The following is an 18,209-nucleotide window of genomic DNA, read 5'->3' as shown; positions in this document are numbered from 1 at the left end:
TGTGACTGTGACTGGCCAGAGGCCCCCTGGGGCAGGAGGGGTGGTTGTGGAGGGGAAGAGCCTAGAGTTAGGAGGTAGAATGTAGGGTCCCACAGCTGCCCCCTCTCTAACTCCCTGCCTCCTCCTTTGCCCTCCTTGGCCCAGCTGTGCCAGGATGGGGGTGGGGGTAGCAGTGGGCACGCTCTGTCTGCAGGAAGCCACGCGAGACAGAGGGGGCCACTCCCTCTCTCTCTCCCTTGTCCCCGCACAGACACTGCCTTCCTCTCAGGGCTGTGCTGGGCTTTCTGCTGAGCAGTGCTGGGGGAGGCAGGTGGGCCTGCAGAGGGATAGGAAGGGCTGTCAGATGACCAGTGCTGTGCTTGTGGTTGGGTTCCTGCTGCGAACACATCCCTGCCCACCATGCTGGCAACTGGGTTCCCCTCCATCCCATCCTAGGCCCTAGGAACCCAGTTTTCTCCAGCAGGGAAGGGTGAAGGACCCACATTCATCCCTGAAGAGCAGGGAGCTTGGAGAGGGGAGGGATCCTGGCGGAAGACACCTGGGCCTCTGCCCCAGCAGGACGACGGGAGGGCCAGCGTTGACTTCTCCTCCTTTCCCTGCTGGGGGTGGTAGGGGTCCCTTTACGCCTCATTCCTGACCCTTCCTCAGGGATGCTTGTAACCTCCTTACCCCACCCCCCATCACCCCTCTGTCCTGAAATGAGGGTTTGTCACCGTCCATGGCAAGGCGTGGTGTCTGATGGGCTCTGTGGCCTGTCCTCTGTCTGGGTGTTTATTCCGCAGCAGAGAGGGGCCTGGTCTGAGCAGAATGGTGGAAATCCAGGCTTCCTTCCATGGCCCAAGGAGGCCTTTCTGGAGCAACAGGGTTTTCTTGGGACTCAGCCTGGCTTTTGTTAAGGCTGGTTCCAGATTTACTCAGAAGATGGGTCCTGGAGAGGAGGAGAGGAAAGGAATATCTGTCAGTCAAACGTGAAGCCCACTGACGACACTGCCTGGCAGGGCCGCCTCCGCTCAGCAGTGACCCTTCACCCCCTGCTCCCGAGTCCCCTTCCTGAGGACTGCAGCTGGCCCTGCCTTCCACCTGTGTTCCTCACCCTGGGCTCCTGGTCCCTCACCTGTCACATGGGGCGAAGGTCACCCTCCCTCCCTGCCTGCCCTGCAGGATACACTGAAATGAAGCTCAGGAAATCTGCTGCCTGCAGAGCCAGGGGTGATGGACGAGTGAGAGATGGTCTGGTCAAGTTGAGGCTCTGCCCCAGCCTCAGTTTCCCCATACAGGCATGAAACTGTCTTCCTGACTCTCAGAGGACAGGGCTGAGATGGGATGAGGGAACACAGGGCAAGTGTTTAGCACCTCTGAGTGCTGTGTGGATGCGACCGGACGGGGGTGCGGTCCTGGCCATTCTTTCTAATTCCATCTGGCCTTTGCGCCCTCCTACCTCCAGTTGCCCTTTCCCAGGGGCCTGGCTTGCGGAGACGGGGTTTGGTGTAGGGCAGTCCTTCTCGAATGGGAAGGCGCACGGGGACTCTTCAGATTGGGGTGGGGCCTGAGGTTCTGCATTTCTAACCATTTGCTTAGGACTGGCTGTAATTCTTGCTGAATTTAGAATCACTTGTGGAGTTAAAAAACAAAACAAAACAAAACATGCTGGGCCAGGCATGGTGACTCATGCCTGTAATCCCAGCACTTTGGGAGGCCGAGGTGGGCAGATCCCCTGAGGTCAGGAGTTTGAGATCAGCCTGGCCAACATGGGGAAACCCCATCTCTACTAAAAATACAAAAATTAGCTGGACATGGTGGTGCATACCTGTAATCCCAGCTACATGGGAGGCTGAGGCAGGAGAATCACAAATTCGAGAGATGGAGGTTGCAGTGAGCCAAGATCGAGTCACTGCAGTGCAGCCTGGGTGACAGAGTGAGACTGTCTCAAAAAAACCAAAAAGCAGAGCCGGGCGTGGTGGCTCAAGCCTGTAATCCCAGCACTTTGGGAGGCCGAGGCGGGTGGATCACGAGGTCGAGAGATCGAGACCATCCTGGTCAACATGGTGAAACCCCATCTCTACTAAAAATACAAAAAATTAGCTGGGCATGGTGGCGTGTGCCTGTAATCCCAGCTACTCGGGAGGCTGAGGCAGGAGAATTGCCTGAACCCAGGAGGCAGAGGTTGCGGTGAGCCGAGATCCTGCCATTGCACTCCAGCCTGGGTAACAAGAGTGAAACTCCGTCTCAAAAACAAACAAACAAACAAACAAAGAAAAACCAAAAAGCAAAACCAATGACAACGACAACAGATCATACTGAAGCACAGATCTCGCCCCAGACTGGTTGATTCTGAATTTCTAAGGTTGAGGGGCAGGCAGGAAGTTTCCTGGGAGGTCTTCACAGGAGTCTCTGGATCCCTTAGGCTGTGAATGACCCCTTTCCAGAGGCAAAATCGCCAGGGATGGGGGAGGGTTATTGGGTACTGGACCTGCCAGCTGGGCAGGTTATATTGAGGTATCCAGGGAGCTTTGGGGTGTAGCAGTGGAGGTCTGACAGGCACAGTTAGTGGTCAAGGGCAGTGTAGCGACAGAGATAGAAGCCACCCTGCAGGTCTTCAGCTGAGTCTGGATGAGTGTCCTGGGGGGGCTGTGGGGGCTCCCCTTAGCATTTTCTAGACCACCTCCCCCTTTGGATAAGGCTGTGCCATCCTTAATCTGGGATGTAGTGGAAAGTGACTCGAGGTCAAGAAATCCCGCCTCTAGTACCCAAGGGGCCTCAGACAAATCGTGCTGTGAACCTCTCAGGACTCAGCTTTTGCATATGTACAATGTTGATAATCTTATGCAACCGAGATGTCCCCAAGTGATGAGAGAATTAAATAAGAATACACACACACACACCCCCACACACACACACACCCCTCCCTAGCATAGTGACTACTTAACAAATGTGAATCAGAGGAAATCATTTCGCTCTCGGGCCAGCACTGGGAGGTGTGGAGGGGCCTCACCTCAAGTCAAGTGCACAAGTATTCACTGAGCGGCCGCTTCCGCCTCCCCGTTAGGAGTTTATAATTAGTTTATAATTTGCCTTTTGAATCCTAATGTCAGATCGGGGTGGCACGCCTGCTTGGGGTGACAAGCTCCTCTGTCGTGGGTGGGCCTCCCCTGCCATGCCCCTTCACAGCGAAGGCGACACTCCAGGGCCTCCCCAGGTCCTGGCTCAGCTCGGAAGGCTCCTGTCATTGGACTTTTTCCTCCCCACAACCCTATGAGTAGGTGCTGTTCTCATTTGCAGAAGGAAACTGAGGCACAAAGCGATTCAGCGAGGGGCCTAAGCTCGCCCAGCTAATGATGGCAGGGTGTGGACTGGGACTTGTGGTTGGTCCCAGCCCAGCCTCTGACCACTCTGCAAGCCCAGCTGCAGGCGGGACTGCCCCTGCCTCCTCTCCTCACCCAGGCCTTTGGGCCTGCCCCGCCTTCCCCTGGAGCACCGTCCTCCCACTGCCTGCTGGCGGTCTAGGCACTGCTGCAGCCCTGCCGAGACTTCCTCTCTCGGGACACACCTTGGGCACCTTGGTTGGAATTCTTTTCCCTGTGACTTTCCCTCAGAGAAGGAGACAGATGTGCTTTGCCTCCTTACTGCGCAGCCTGGGGGACAGGCCAGTCTCCACTTCTAATTGGGAGCCCATGAGGGCAGGGCCATGCTCAACCTCGGCTCACTTCCCTGAGCTGAGTCGCTCTCAGAGTTGCAAGGAGGAAAAGACCAGGGAGGCTGGAGTGGGCAGGAGTGGCTTCCTGGAGGCGGAGGGCCTGAGCTCTGGGGGAGGAGGATGGCATTCCAGGGCCTGTCCCAACAGGGGATCTCGCCCCTCCCTGCAAGCTGAGGGTCTCGGACCCAGGCCAGGAAGGCAGCTCGCGGGGGCCGGAATCTTCCTTCACTCTCAACTCCACCCTCTCTGGAAACCAGGAAGTTGGGGCCAGTGCCCAGCACTGCCTCTGGCAGCCCAGCCTCTGCCCTCTTCTGAGAAGCCTTCAGAGAAGTTGACTGCCCGTTCCTGCCATCTGTACCCAGCTGCTGGAAAGCCCTTCCTGGCGTCTGCCCTGAGCCTCTCCGGCTGCTGGGAACTTCTGTGAATGTGTCCTCTGTGAAGGGCACTGGGCCAGGAGTTGGGGCTGGGAGGTGATAGAGACCAGACTTTGGCTTTGAGGAGCTGAGGGTTCGATGGGAGAGACCTACATAGAAACCCAGAACCTGGCACAGCCAAACAGGCAGCTGGAGCTGGGCCTCTGGACGTCAAGGGCTGGGGTCAAGACCCAGTGGCTGTGGAGGCTCTGTGTTGCCTTGGGAATCTTCTTCCCTCTCTGGGCCTCAGTTTCCCCCTCTGTAAGATGAGTGGCAGGCTAGCTGATCTCTGAGAGTGTTTCCCTATTTGATAACCCATGAATTATATTTCAAAACAAGAGGCCCGTGCCCGATCTAGTGTTTGCAAGGCGATGCCTCAGACCCTTGGTGTTCCTCAGGGAATGTCTTGGAAAGACGTTTGGGAAACACTGCTTTCTGCTTCCTCTTTTTAGAGATGCAAGGGCGGGACGTGGTAGTTCACACCTGTAATCCCAGCACTTTGGGAGGCCCAGGTGGGAGGATTGCTTGAGCCAGGAGTTCAAGACCAGCCTGGACAACATAGTGAGCCTCCCATCTCCACTATTATTTTTTGAGACAGAGTCTCACTCTGTCATGCAGGCTGGAGTGTAGTGGCGCGATCTTGGTTCACTGCAACCTTCACCTCCAGGGCTCAAGCAATTCTCCTGCCTCAGCCTCCCGAGTAGTTGGAACTACAGGTGCACGCCACCATGCACGGCTAATTTTTTGTATCTTTAGTAGAGACGGTTTCACCATGTTTTCCAGGCAGGTCTTAAACTCCTGACCTCAGGTGATTCGCCTGCCTCGGCCTCCCAAAGTGCTGGGATTACAGGTGTGAGTCACCATGCCTGGCCACCATTATTTAACAAAAAAAAAAGTGTTTAAATAAAAGAGATGCATTGCCTGTAAGCGTGCTGCAAGTTCCAAATCCTGCAGGTAAGAAACGTTCTTTGTTTACAGTATTTCATACGCATCTTCCATTTATTATTCTATTATTTTTACCACTTACATCTTGTAGAGTTTTTGATGGAAATCAATTTCACCCTGTTCTGGAGAGGATATAGTTGCCTAGGGTGGACGTGGAGGCACCATGGCCCCTGAGCGAGGTGTGCATGTTCCTTACTTTGGAGTCACCCTGCCTTGGTTTCTAACTCTGTTTGGACCTGTTTGACATTTACCAGGTGACTACTCAGTGCCAGCCTGGGAAAGGGATGCGGCTGAATAGAATATGTCACCGTCCCCCAGTTCCGTGTTCCTAGGCCTTCGGAATTCTCATTTTCCTGCATTGTCCCTGCTGGGGTGTGTACTTGAGGGCTGGGTCCGTCCCACCTCTTCTGTGATGCCTGTTACTTAGAAGCGATGTCAGTGGATGAGGGTTTGCAGGCAGGAGGATGTGTGCAAGCAGCATGAGGGATGGAATGAGCAGGCACCCCTGAGTCAGACACTCCAGGTTTTTGTTGTTGTTTTTGGAGATGGAGTCTTGCTCTGTTGCCCAGGCTGGAGTGCAGTGGTGCGATCTTGGCTCACTGCAACCTCTGACTCCCGGGTTCAAGTGATTCTCCTGCCTCAGCCTTTCAAGTAGCTGGGACTACAGGCATGCACCACCACACCTGTCTAGTTTTTTGTATTTTTAGTAGAGATGGGGTTTCACCATGTTAACCAGGATGGTCTCGACCTCCTGACGTTGTGATTTGCCCACCTCGGCTTCCCAAAGTGCTGGGATTACAGGCTTGAGCCACCTTGCCTGGCCAACGCAATGCTCCAGGTTTAAAAAAACATTTTTAGAGATGGGATCTCGAACTCTTGGGCTCAAGCAAGCCTTCCACCTCAGCCTCCTGAGTAGCTGGGATTACAGGTGTGTGCCACCATGCCTGGCTCTAGCTCCAGGTTTGAATCCTGACACCTCCATTTATTGGCTGTGTGTCCTTGGCAAATGAATTAAGGTCTCTGAGTCTCTGTTTCCCTCCAGGTTGTGGTGAGGATTAAAGCAGATAATGTATGTAAACACTTAAGACAGGGTCTGGCGCAGGACAGGACCCAGTAAATGGTGGCTATTGTTACCAGCAGCTTGGGGATCTGCTGCCAAGGTGGCTGTTGGTTGACCTTGGGTTTTAGAGTAGTCATTGTTTTTTTTTTTTTTTTTTTTTTTGAGACAGAGTGTCACTCTTTGTTGCCTAGACTGGCGTGCAGTGGTGTGATTTCGGCTCACTGCAACCACTGCCTTCCAGGTTTAAGCAATTCTCCTGCTTCAGCCTCCCAAGTAGCTGGAATTACAAGTGCACACCACCACGCTTTGCTAATTTTTATATTTTTAGTAGAGATGGATGGGGTTTTACCATGTTGGCCAGGCTGGTCTCAAACTCCTGATCTCAGGTGATCTGCCTGCCTCGGCCTCCCAAAGTACTGGGATTACATGCATAAGCCACTGCACCCAGCCCCTCTGGCTAATTTTTATATTAGTTATTCCTTCTTATCCCATCAAAGTGCTGCCATCAGATGTTCCCAGTCACCATGGAGGCTGCAGAGCCAGGGCTGATGGCCATCCATGGAACCGGAGCAGAAGGGGAAGCCAGTGACCAAGCTCACAGGACTGTTTAGTCATGGAAGTGGACATCTGCTGTGACATTTTGTCCCCAGGGTTCCTGAGGACCTATGCTAGGCAAGAACCTGTTTTCTGTGGGGGTAAATAAAGAGGGGTGAGTGTGCTCTTTGTCTTTAGGCAGCCTGTTCATTCATACATGTCTAGACACTAGGCAACATGGTGCGGACATGTGTGAGGATTCAGAGAGTGGTAAAGGTGCAGGGAAGGAAGAAAGGGGCAGAGGGGACCTTTGTGAGATGGGTCCATTGGTTGCCCTGGAGAGGACAAGAGCTGTCTTGAAATATGGTCTTAGCAGGGTGGGCTGCACGTGGCAGATGAGACCTTTGTCCTTTCACCATTGGCAGGCAGCTGGCAGCTTGGGGGAAGGGGCTGGTCAAGGCTGCCCAGCTTAGGTGACAATGGGACTGAGTCTTCCCATTCCAGATTCCTTGTCATTTTGCTCTGTGATCCAGGCCATTGCCCCTGCCCAGGGCCGGGCAGGAAGGGAACTCAGCCTACCCATCTTTCTGCTCTCACCCAGTTTACTGCTGTCCCCTAAAGGTAAACATGGGGTGATCCAGTCGGAATTTAGTGTTTGTCTGAGCTTGAAGGATCCTCCTCCCTGACATAAGGTTTCCTTATTCTTCACTGATGTCACTTGTTAAACAAGAGCTGAGTAATGATGAGCTGAGCTTGAGAGCCAGAGAGACTGGAGTTCAAGGCCGGCCCTTGCCTTACTCATGGGCGGGATTGGGACGAGTTAAGAAACCTTCCCGTGCTTCCATTTCCTGTCTGTAAATGAGAATCCCAACACCTGCAGTGTCAAAAGGATACAAAGAAGTAAGGATAAGCGCACAGCCTGGCATTGACGCAACGAGACCCAGCAGTTGCCTCTTTCAGTCATTTCAACTGCTGCCGCATGCCCCATTTTCCAGGTGGGATGGCTTACGTCTTGGCTGTAATCAAACCCAGGAAATCCTCTTCCCTTTCTAGGCTGCAGAGTTGAGCATGTGGAGATCACAACAGGGAACCCAGGCCCAGCCCTGGGGTGTGTTCCTGTGTCAGGGGCTTTGGTCCACACAGAAAGTATGATATCTGCCAGACTGCCAGGCTGAGGGCCTCGCACACACCCACCGCAGCTCACCTTCAGCTGTGTGTGCTTCACTGTGCGCAGGTGTTGTTTTGTGTTGTTTCTGAGACAGGGTCTCACTCTGTGGCCCAGGATGGAGTGCAGCGACACCATCATGGCTCACTGCAGCCTTTACTTCACAGGCTTAATGGATCCCCCATCTCGGCCTTCCAAGTAGCTGGGACTGCAGGTGCCGGTCACCACGCCTGGCTAATTTTTGTATCTTTTTATAGAGACAGGGTTTCACCAAGTTGCCCAGGCTGGTCTCATCGAACTCCTGAGCTCAAGCGATCCGCCTGCGTTGGCCTCTCAAAGTGCTGGGATTCAGGCGTGAGCCACCTGCACCGGTGTTTTATATTTGCCTTGCCTCCTTACCAGGTGGATTGAGAAATCGGAGAGTGTATATCTCGTTTGGGGCTTAGAACCCTGAGTTGAAGTCTCAGTGACTCTGCTTTGGCAGGTGCAGGGAGAGGAGCTGCTCCCGACTCTGCCAAGGTCCCAGCTCCTGCTGTGTGATCTTGGGGAAGCCAGCCACCCTTTGGCACATTCTCCATCAATGCATTGAGGGAGTTGGCCTCTGACATCAATCACATTTGCTCTCAGGGGCTTCAGGGCTCTACTGAGACAAGCCCACATTTGCTTTTGTTTCCCGCCTTTTGCCCCCCAAGTGCTGGGGTTTGGACATGTGAGCGCACACAGCAGATGCTTAATAAGTGCTTGCTGAACCTCAGTGATCAGAGAGATAGCCCAGCGGGCCGGTCTCTTGGGTCTGTCATCCCTTTAGCATTGTGGGGCGGTCCCTTCACATCCCCCGCGCAGCCTCCTCCTGGGGATCACCCAAAGCTCATGTCTACAGAGACACCTCTCCCTACCCTCCAGCACCAGTGGTTTCTCTGACAGCACCCTGGGCTTTCCCCTTATAGCACTCACTGCAATTTATGATGACACATTTATTGGCAGATTAGTTGTTTATTGTCTTCCCCATAAGGATGTCTGCTTCATGAGTAAGTCCTCAGTGATCAACTGAGTGCCTGAATGAATGAAGAAATGAATGAATGAATGGCGAGGATAGAATGCGGGGTAAGAGGTCGGGCACAGTGACTCAATCCTGTAATCCCAGCACTTTATGAGGCCGAGGTCGGTGGATCGCTTGAGCCCAGGAGTTGGAGATCAGCCTGGGCAACCCCATTTCTACCTTGTTGTCTTGGCGAAACCCCATCTCTACTCAAAATTTTTCTAAAAATTAGCTGGGTGTGGTGGTGTGTGCCTGTAGTCCCAGCTACTCGGGAGGTTGAGTGGGAGAATCCCCTGAGCCTGGGAAGTGGAGGCTGCAGTGAGTCTTGATCGTGCCACTGCACTCTATCCTGGGCAACAAGAATGAGACCCTGTCTCAAAAAAAAAAAAAAAAAAAAAAAAAAAAAAAAAAAAAAGAACAAGGAGGAGGCTGCTGGTTAGATGGAGGCGGTTGTGACTCCTAGTCCAGTGCTCTTCCTTCTTCTGGAGCAGGGACATCCTGGGGGACCAGGCTAGGTTTAATGGGCATCCAAGTCCCTGAGGATCTAGGGAAGAGGAGGAGGGGATGGGGATTGGAGCCAGCTCCATCCCTTCCCCCAGCAGGCAGGAAGGACAGGGCAGCTCTGTCAGCTTCAGACACCACTGCCCCGGGGGGACCCAGCCCTGAGCCCAGGGAGGCAGGGAAGGGGGGGACAGGAAGCACCCAGGTCTTCCCCTCCTCCCTTTTGCCCCACCCTCCACCCCCATCTCTGGCGAGAGCGAGAGTGCTCGCAGCCCCAGGCCTTGGCACTAGGGGGACAAGGGCGGGGCAGTGCAGGACAGAAATCCCGTTCTGGGCAAATCCCTTCCTCTGCCTCATTTGGTTTCTGGCTTCAAATTGGGGACTGCCCTGGCAGCCCGGTGAGAGCTGGGCTGGGGCCTTGAGGCAGGAGGGATGGAGTAAAAGGGCAGAGGGCACTGCCCACTTACGCCCTTCCTGTGTGTCCGGCCCTGTGCAGACCTAGCTGTAGTGTCGCCCTGGGTGGGACCTGGGAGGTCTCACTGAAAGACTGGGCTCTGTCAAGAATTGCTGTGTGACCTCAGGTGGGGCACAGCCCCTCTCTGGCCACTGTCATTCTCCTCATCTGCCAACGTGGTCCAAACCTGGGCCCAAAGAGCACAAGCCCTCTAGGGAGTTTTAAAAGAGCGCTTCTTGATTCCCAGGTCCCTTGCTAAGTGTTAGATTTGGTTGGACATCTGTATTTGTAACTCTCCACTGTGGTTATGATGCACCTGGGGGAGGCACTGCTGCCACAGATGGTCTGAGGACGCTCCCCAGCCTTGAGACTCCTACCCCTAGGGCAGCCCACCCCGCCCCCGTGTCCTGTGTGGGAAGGCAAGGGCCACAGTGGCTGGCTGCAACCTCTGGGGTGTCAGCTGGGACCCAGTAGGTGTGAAGGCCATGGGGAGCAGCGTGTGGCCCGGGGAAGGTGTGCGCCGTGTGGACCTGCTGCCGGGAACAATGCAGAGGGGCCTGGGAGCGCCCTGAGCTTCCATCATCTCCTGGTCCTCCTCCCTCCTCTTCCCGCTCCTCTGAAGGCCTCTTCCCCTGACCTTTCTCCAGTCTTTTCCGCTTCAGTCTCCGCCTTGTTTCTTTCTCTGTCCATTGCTCCCTGCTTCTCCTCTTCCTGTTCGCAGCCTCCTCTCTCAGGGAAGCTTCTTAATGTTGACCCCACACCCCCACAGTTGGTTGCTCCTGCCTCTCGGTGTCCTTCCCTCTTTCCTGGCCTGGCCCTCCTGCCCTGGCTCGCTGTCTCTCCAGCCCTGTCTCTGTCTCTCCCTGTTTTTCTCTCTCTGATGCGTCCTCTCTCGCTCTCTCTACCTCCCTCCATGAATTTCTCTGTCTCTGCCCTGTGCCACCCCTCATCTGCCCTGCCTCTGTAAATGTGGGGAGGACCCTGGGAAAATGGCAGAGATGGGGAGAGCTGGCAAGTTAGAGAAACCAAGGCTTGTGCAAACGGTGGCAACCCGCAGCCCTCCCCACCTGGCTCCAGCCCACCTTCCCCAGGCCACCCGGCTGTGTCCTCTGCACGCCCTGGGTCACGCTGGCTGCCCCTCTGTCGTGCCTGTGCTCAGCTCAGCTCCCTCTTCCCATTTCTAGCTTCCCTGCCCCCTTCTCTGGCCATCCCAGGGACCCCACCTCCTGTGAGCCCACAGCTCCCTGTCTGTCGAGGGGGACAGGCAGGAGGTGAGGCTGTGTCTGAACCTTCCTGGGACACAACCGTCACGGAGTCGGGGACTGCAGGGTTTGTCTCCTGGGGCGAGAGCCAGGGTTGCCCAGATTGACAGAAGAGCAGATGTGCCCTTCCGGTGAGAGCTTTCCAGTGCTCAGGGAGCCAGGGCGACTTGCAGAATTGGGGAAGAGGCAGGGAGAGGGTGGGTGGTGGGAGTGGAGGGGCACGTTCTCCCCCTCCCGGGGCCTCAGTTTCTCCTCACAAGCTCTCCCCTCTCTCATTGTCCGAGTTGGCCTTTGTCTCCCGTCTCTGGTGCGATTGGCGGTGGGGTGGGGGCGGGGAATGAGGGGATGCTGGGCTTTTACTCAACAGAGCAATTTCTCCTGTGATCAAAAGAGGCCACGGCCACCTCATCTCTCCTCAGAGACCTGCCCTGACAGGTGGTGTCCTGCCTCCAGTCTGTGTTAACCCCCTCAAGGCCAGGGCCGGGCCGAGGGCCTGAGCCTCCCACCTGCCCCTTGAAGGGGCCTCCCTGGGGTCCGAGGCACAAGGCTGGCCCTGGGCAGGCTATGAACCCTGGCCCTTGCACTTAGATCTGGACAGGCCTTCTGGCCTCCAGGGCCTGGTGAGAACCTCAGGTGAAGAGTTGCTGTCAGGCTCCCTGGGCAGGTTGGGGTGGTCCTGCGGTCACACCCTGGGGAATTTGTTCCAGGGGCTCTGGGCTGGAAGGAGCCCCCGTCCTTCCAGACTGCCCCTCTGCACTGTTCCCGCTGCTGGCCCCATAGCTCTGGGTGTGGGATTCGCAGAGGAGCGGCCCAGGAGAAGGTTAAGTCAGGGACTCTTGGGATGTCTTTGGCCACGGCCATTCCTCCGGGAGGAGAGAACAAGGGGCCCATTCTGTGTGTGGGAATTAATAGCAAAGAGTCATCTGGGGTGTCACTCAAGCGCTGATCGACTCCCAGAGGAATGTGAGAGGGAGAGAGGGAGAGGAGAGGTGTGGTGGGGGCTGAGACGGAGATGTCAAAGGCAGGGCATTAGGGTCTGGCTGGTACAGGAGCCTGCCCTGGTAGGTGGGCCTGTGGCACCGAGATGGGTCCTGCTTTTCACCACAGATGCACCCCGCCCTACACAGGATGAAGACCCCCTCCTGCCATTCCCTCACCCAGGGCCTCCCCCTTCTGTCTTTCCTCATTCCCAGATGGCCGTACCCTCCACCCTGAGGCAGGCCTGTTGGGCAGCTGGCCTGAGTTCCTGGGCTCTCCCAGTCTGTCCCATCTTTGCTGAGAGGTCCGGGTGCTCCTCGTGGGAACTGCCTTGGGGATGGTGCTGTGGAGTGCCAGCCTGGGGTCCTGAGTTGTATCCTCTGTCCCGGGATCCAGGAGCCCCGATGGCCTGGCTCCAGGCCCAGCTCAGACACATTCCTACTGGGTGGCTGCAGGCATCTTCGGCTGCCTGCTTGTGGGAACGCTGGAGCTTGTCAGACATCACGGGGGCTCAGCCTTCCTCATCTGCTCAGCCCCTGTGGCAGCCTAAGCCTGGCCTGTGGGTGAGGACCAGCAGGCCTCCGGACATCTGAATGTCATAGCCTAAGGAAGGCCTTGGCAAGGCTCCAGGAGGCCTAGGAGGGTGTGGCGCCCGCCTGCTCCAGTTGTGGGGCTGAGTCAGATTCCTTCAGGTCATCTGCCCCTGGGGGAGTTGCCCTGACGCCCCTTCCCCTCCGCAGGACCTCAGCCCGGCCACTGAGCAGAAATGAGACTCTGTGGGATGCAGAGGCAGTGGGGTGTGGAGAATGAAGGCTTTGGGGCAGTCAGAGCAGGGTGCCCCACCCCCTGGCCCTGTGACCTGGGCAGAGCTCCTTAGTCTCTTTGAGCCCCGGGGTTTCCTCTTGAAAATGGGTCATATCGTACACGGCAGGTTCAGAGATGAGGGAAGGTAACAGGTGTCACGTGCCTGACACAATAGCCAACCGCTGCATGTTGTCATTATTTTTATTGTGATGATTATTGTTACTGGAGGGCTGGGCGGCCTCCACTGCCCTTGGGCTGCAAGGCACATCAGGCACACCATTCGACTGCCTGGGTCTGCACCTGGCAGCCTGTGCCCACTGGGCGTATCGCAGGGATCCCAGTGCTGTTCCTCCTCAGCTGCGGTTTTGGCGAGGGTGCGTTTCCTGGCCCGCAGACCTCCTGTGTGCCAGCATCATTTCCATATCTGGTGACTCATCCTGCTGGTCCTGCCGGAACTTGACGCCTCCCCTGACTGACGCATGGTGCAGGCACAGTGTGTGCCGCCACGGACCTCGGTTCCTCCCCTGGGAGTCGGCCACCTGCCTCCCCACGGTAGACTCTGGCATGCTGAAGCCTGAAGGGAGCTTAGTGGTTGTCCAGCCGGACCCTCTTATTGTACCGACAGGGAGCTGAGGTCTAGAAAAGAGTGGGCCTTTCTGGGGCAATGTGGAGTAAACAGAGCTGGCTGGCCCTTCTGCACTGGGCCTAGAGTCTGGACTCCTGGGTTCTCGCCCAGACTTGGATGCTAGGGGCCACGTGGGCTGGGAAAATTCCTTACTCATAGCTGGGGTGTGGAGAGGACATGTGAAGAAAAAAGGTGGAACTTTTTTGCAAACTAACATGCTTTACAAATATGGGAATTTATCAGGAGGGTAGCTTTGGGCCCCTGGAGATGGTGCTGACCCTGTGTTCTTTTACATCTGTGAAGGGTTTTAGGGTGGTTGGTGCCATCAGCCTGGGGCTGCTGCACACAGGCCCCACCCAAAGGAATAAGCCAATACCTCTGAGGACAGGGCAGCCCAGGGGATCCCTGCCTGGCTTTGGACGTGTCGGGTGTTTGAAGTAACATTCTACAACATGCTCAAAATGAAAGCAGCTTCCTTTGGGAACATACGGAGGCCATGGCACTCGATGAGGACCCACCAACTCTGCTGTGGGCTCCGTGTCTGCCCGTGGAGCTCATATCCTGGTGACCTCGGCATTTGTGGTTTTCACTCCAGTTCTCAGCACAGTACTCAGGAAGTGTTTATGGGATGGAATGGGGTGATGACGTTGAGGCAAGATGAAGGGTATGAACAGAGATGACCTCTGCGTCTTGTCTAAAAGCAGAGGGGAGGCGAAAGAGCAAGTGAGGAGTGACGGCTGATGTGGGTACAGCGCCGCTGAGAGAAGGGGTTGAGAGGGTTAGAGAAGGGCTGGAGTCAAACAGTCCCGAGAGCCCTTCTTTGCCCCATGGCCTCTTACTTGCAAGCTAGTTCCCCTCTCCGAGCCTCAGTTTCCTAATCCATAAAGCAGGGCTAATAGGATTTATTCATGAGTTGCTGCACAGCTCAAGAAGATGAAACACGGGCTGTGGCGGGCTCTCGATCGCACCTGCTGGGCACCCAGTGTGTTGTGGACAGAGATCTTTAGAGGCAGATAGAAGTTATAGACGTATCTTGTAGCGATACAGTTGACAGATACATAAATAATGTGAGTTGCCTTGTATTAGATTCAGAGAGATGAAAGATTTTTTTTTTTCCATCAGAGATTTGTACTCACTGGAATAGAAAGATTTTTAGGGGAATTTATGAATTTATTCATTGTGGGGACACAGAGAATGATCAGGGCTGGGATGGATACAGTGAACCCTTGACACTGGAGGCCCCAGGACTATAGCGTTGTGGTTTTTTTTTGTTGTTGTTGTTTGTTTGTTTGTTTTTATGGAGTCTCACTCTATTGCCCAGGCTGGAGTGCTATGGCCCAATCTCAGCTCACTGCAACATCTACCTCCCAGGTTCAAGCAATTCTCCTGCCTCAGCCTCCCGAGTAGCTGGGATTACAGGCATCTGCCACCATGCCCGGCTAATTTTTGTATTTTTAGTAGAGACAGGGTTTTGCCACATTGGCCAGGCTAGTCTCAAATTCTTGACCTCAGGTGCTCCACCCGCCTCAGCCTCTCAAAGTGCTAGGATTACACCGAACCCGGCCTTTTTTTAAAGTTTATTTTTTCCCCCAAACTTGGACAAAGCGTATTATCTATAGACTTTTTACTGACCCACAAAAATGCTTGAGAACGAAAGAAGAAAACTCCAGATCCAAAGTATCCAAAAATAGCAAAATAGAAATTCAAAATTTTTAATGAAAAATAAAAAAGATCCTTTAAAACTTGTTTATAGCCAACCAGTTCTATGTAGCATGTGATGTGAGTACATTTCTTTCTTTCTTTCTTTTTTTTTTTTTGAGATGGAGTCTTGCTCCATCCAGCCTGTTACCCAGGTCTTGGCTCACCACAACCTCTGCCTCCTGGGTTCAAGTGATTCTTCTGCCTTGGCTTCCTGAGTAGCTGGGATTACAGGTGCATGCCACCATGCCTGGATAATTTTTGTATTTTTAGTAGAGACGGAGTTTCACCATGTTGGTCAGGCTGGTCTTGAACTCCTAACCTCGTGATCTACCTGCCTTGGCCTCCCAAAGTGCTGGGATTACAGGCATGAGCAACTACACCGGGCCAGATATGGGTACATTTCAACATGCCTCATGTAGTATGGGGTCAGTGGGACCCACAATTGTCTTATAAAGTGTCCAGGGCACCAGGGGCTGGGGTTGCTCAGCAAGGGCAGCTGTGTCTGGGGGCAACTGAGGAGGGCTTCCCGGTGGAGGTCATGTTTGGGTACAACCTTCTAGAGAGGGAAGGGATTGAATAGAGGGAAAATGGCCTGGTGGTGACTTTTGAGTCTTGAGGTAGTAGGGGATGCATGAGGAAAGGCTCAGAGAAAGAAAAGCACATGGAGAATTAGGGAGAAAGGTGAGACACTTGGCATGCAAGATATTTTGGAATTGGGATATGGAGAACAGGGGAGGGGTTAGGGTGATTCTGGAAAGTTTAGTGGAGGCATATGGACCAGGCTTGGACTTTATCCTAAAGACAGTCAGGAACCATGGAGGTTTTATTTTTTTTGAGATGCAGTCTCACTCTGTTGCTCAGGCTGGAGGGTAGTGACACAATTCTCAGCTCACTGCAACCTCCGCTTCCTGGGTTCAAGTAATTCTCCTGCCTCAGCCTCACGAGTAGCTGGAATTACAGGCATGTGGACCCACACCTGGCTAATTTTTGTATTTTTAATAGAGATGGGGTTTCACCATGTTGACCAGGCTGGTCTTGAACTCCTGACCTCTAGTGATCCGCCCACCTCGCTCTCCTAAAGTGCTGGGATTACAGGCATGAGGCACTGTGCCCAGCTGGGAAATATTTTAAGAAGGAGGATGAGGAGGGTGGTGGTGACACAGTCAGACTTTTTCTTTTTGGGGGGTGGGGGATGGAGTCTCACTCTATTGCCCAGGCTGGAGTACAGTGGCGTGATCCCGGCTCACTACAACCTCTGCCTCCCAGGTTCAAGTGATTCTCCCGCTTCAGCCTCCCAAGTAGCTGGGATTACAGGTGCAGGCCACCACAGCCAGCTAATTTTTTTATTTTTTCATAGAGATGGGGTTTCACTGCGTTGGCGAGGCTGGTCTCGAACTCTTGACCTCAGGTGATCTGCCTGCCTTAGCCTCCTAAAGTGCTGGAATTACAAGCATGAGCCACTGTGCCCAGAACAGCCTTTTTTTTTTTTTTGCAAGTTCACTGTCAAAGCATTGTGGCAGCTGCATGGTTGATGGGGAGGGGAGGGAGGGGCTGGAGACTGGAGACTGGGAGACCCATTAGGAGATTAGGAGACTGTTTTTTTTTTTAAGATGGGGTCTCACTGTGTTGCGCAGGCTGGAGTGCAGTGACATGACAGCTCACTGCAGCCTCAAGCTCCTCAGCTCAAAAAATCCTCCTGCTTCAGTCTCCAGAGTTGCTTGGACTATAGGCATGCACCTCTGTGTCCGGCTAATTTTTTAAAATTCGTTTTTGTAGAGATGCCGGTGGGGGCGGTGGGCTCCCTATATTGCCCAGGCTGGTCTTGAACTCCTGGCCTCAAGTGACCCTCCCTGAGCTCCTGGTGGCATAAGCCACCACACCTGGCCAGAGGCTGGAGTGTTAATTCCTGTTGAAAAATGATGAGAACCTGTATTAGGATAGGTCCTAGGTGAGGAGGGAAGAAGAGGAGAGATTTGAGAAAAAGTCAGGCAGTAGCTGGAATGAAGGACATTCAACATGGCTGGTAACAATACCTCTGCCACTTCCTGAGTTCTCACTGTAGGTCAGGAGCTTTCCACCTATAAAACATGCATATCTACTGCTGAGTTCTCATAACTGCCGATATGGAGCGAGAGATGGCAGGCTGGCCTGATGTAACTGGAACCTGCAGCATCCATACACGCCCTGCCGCTAAAAACCAATGGCGAACCTGATTACCTCCGTAAAGGGAACAAGAAAGAAAAACCAGTGGTAAAAACTATGTGATAGGCTGGGTGCGATGGCTCACCCCTGTAATCCCAGCACTTTGGGAGGCCAAGTCGGGAGGATCACTTGAGGCTAGGAGCTCGACATCAGCCTGGCCAACAGGCTATCTCTACTAAAAATGCAAAAATTAGCCAGGCGTGGTGGCATGTGCCTGTAATCCCAGCTACTTGGGAGGCTGAGGCAGGAGAATTGCTTGAACCTGGGAGGTGGAGGTTGCAGTGAGCTGAGATTGGGCCATTGCACTCCTGCCTGGGTAAAAAGAGTGAAACTCCATCTCAAAAAACAAAACCAAACCAGGTGATAGACATTTGTTGTAGACAAATTAGAAAATGTAGAAAAAGAAGAAAGGCCAGGCACCATTGGTTTTTAACTGCAGGACATGGTGGATCCTGTAGATTCCAGTTAAATCAGGCCTGCTTGCCATCTCTTGCTCCATACTGGCAGCTGTCGGTAAGTAGATATGCGCATCTTACAGGTGGAAAGCACCTGACCCATAGTGAGTGCTTGGGAAGTGGCAGGGGTGTTATTATCACCTATTTCCAACGTCCTTTGCTCCAGCCTCCTGAGTAGCTGGGACTACAGGCGTGTGTCACCATGACCAGCCAATTTTTGTTTTGTTTTAGTGGAGTCGGGGTTTCACCATATTGGCCAGGCTGATCTGCCAACTTTAGCCTCCCAAAGGACTAGGATTACAGGCATGTGAGCCACCCCAAATGTCAGGTTTAAGAGTTTGGAGTCCTGCCGGTGGCTCACACCTGCAATCCCAGTG

General features: G+C 54.0%; 1 long non-coding RNA gene and 1 pseudogene across 2 annotated transcripts in view; both read left to right on the top strand.

Moving 5' to 3' along the window:
* Positions 1-18,209, top strand: part of LOC141582562 (uncharacterized) — a 72,779-nt gene that overhangs the window by 14,686 nt on the left and 39,884 nt on the right. The gene's annotated exons all lie outside the window — the stretch shown is intronic.
* On the top strand, positions 80-11,317 carry LOC101052493 (uncharacterized; annotated as a pseudogene).

Source organism: Saimiri boliviensis, chromosome 21 (assembly GCF_048565385.1).
Source record: "Saimiri boliviensis isolate mSaiBol1 chromosome 21, mSaiBol1.pri, whole genome shotgun sequence".
NCBI classification, from domain to species: domain Eukaryota; kingdom Metazoa; phylum Chordata; class Mammalia; order Primates; family Cebidae; genus Saimiri; species Saimiri boliviensis.
Note: the sequence above shows the minus strand (reverse complement) of the source record. Positions and strands in the feature narration are given on the sequence as shown.